The sequence below is a fragment of the Austrofundulus limnaeus genome, unplaced genomic scaffold, assembly GCF_001266775.1.
Source record: "Austrofundulus limnaeus strain Quisiro unplaced genomic scaffold, Austrofundulus_limnaeus-1.0 Scaffold452, whole genome shotgun sequence".
NCBI classification, from domain to species: domain Eukaryota; kingdom Metazoa; phylum Chordata; class Actinopteri; order Cyprinodontiformes; family Rivulidae; genus Austrofundulus; species Austrofundulus limnaeus.
In genome coordinates, this window is record NW_013952854.1 from 450,530 (window position 1) to 452,066 (window position 1,537).

Sequence of the window (1,537 nt, forward strand, 5' to 3'; positions counted from 1 at the left end):
CACACACACACACACACACACACACACACAAACACACACACACACACACACACACACACGTTTGGTGCTTCACAACTGACGACGGGGTCCTGTTTCATCTTTGCAAAGTGCTGGTTTAAGAAAAGATTCTGTGGGGAAGATGTGTTTCAGGGGAGACAGATCGTAGGAAAAGCAGGTCACATGAAACCTGAAGTGGTTTTTGTTGCTCTCTACTGAAACGTGAGCTCCTAAAAGTGAAGGCTGAGAGTAAAAAGACAGAGTTTTCTAAGATCACTGCGAGTAAATCTGGCCTTTCTTTCCGACAACGAATATTTGCTAATATGTGAGGAGATGAGCTGCTGAAGTCGTGGTTGTGAATCAGTACATTCTTTTAAAGCAGCTAACAGCGTCTTCCATATCTCCTTGTAAACTCCAGGTTGTGGGCGAACATTTTGCACTGAGTAAAGACGAGCGAACACTTACATTCTGTTTCATCATTCTTTAAAGGGTCCCAGGCTGAAAGAAAGAGCATTTATCATTTGAGTAACAGGTAAAAGAGGTAAAAACCTTCAGGATTTGTGAGGAATTCAGTATTTTTGCTGTTTTTCAGGTGATGCAAACCAACTCTCCATCCATTTAGTGGTTGTGATGTTTACTGACATTGAACAAGAGGTCAGTTATTTCATATGGTGACTAAATATAAGACTAAATATTTAGCAGCTGGAGAACTACGCTAAATGAGTTTAGCACACTTGTTCTGTTTGATTATTTTAATGAAGTACACTTGACAAAATGAAACATAATTTACAATAATGCTGGATGTACAGGATCAGCAGGACTTAGCACAAGAAGTAAGGAAATTTGTGTTTGGTGAGATTTATTGCTAAGAAGCGTTGCTACAACAAAAAAATAATTACCAAACACAAACGTCCTTCTTTTTTTATTTGCTAAGCTTAACTTCTCAGTTTTTTGTCACAAATGTAGGACTGTTAAATTAATCAACTGCACACAGATTGTCATTTGTTAATTTGACAAATATTATAGACCGTACAAAATATTTTATTTTTATTATTCTGATGACAGAACTTTGCATCAGCAGAAACTGTAATCTAAGTTTTATTAGGTTTCGTTACTGGAATCTTCTTGATACTAGTGATTTTATTTTAATAGTAAATTACACCTTACTACCATGAAAGGCCATCGTTTGTTGCATGTGGTTGTTTGTGTTGGTGTCATGGAGCACAAAAAAAAATCTCAGAAAGTATTACTGTTTGTGCTCCAACTGATATTAGTGTTCAAAATTCACATCACAGCTGATATAAACTTGCAGACACAAAAACTGTCCAGAACACACTTATTTTTAGAGATAAAATGTAATAGTTGGCTAGCTGATAGTAATCATTAAACAAGACGTCCAGAGACAAGAGATCAGATATCTTTCTTTAAAAAATAAAATAAAATATTGCAATATCATGTAAAATCTATTTTTTTGAGTTTTATATAATGTTATAATGTTATACTCTCATATAAAAAAAAAGCCCAAAGCCTTGCTTTGACT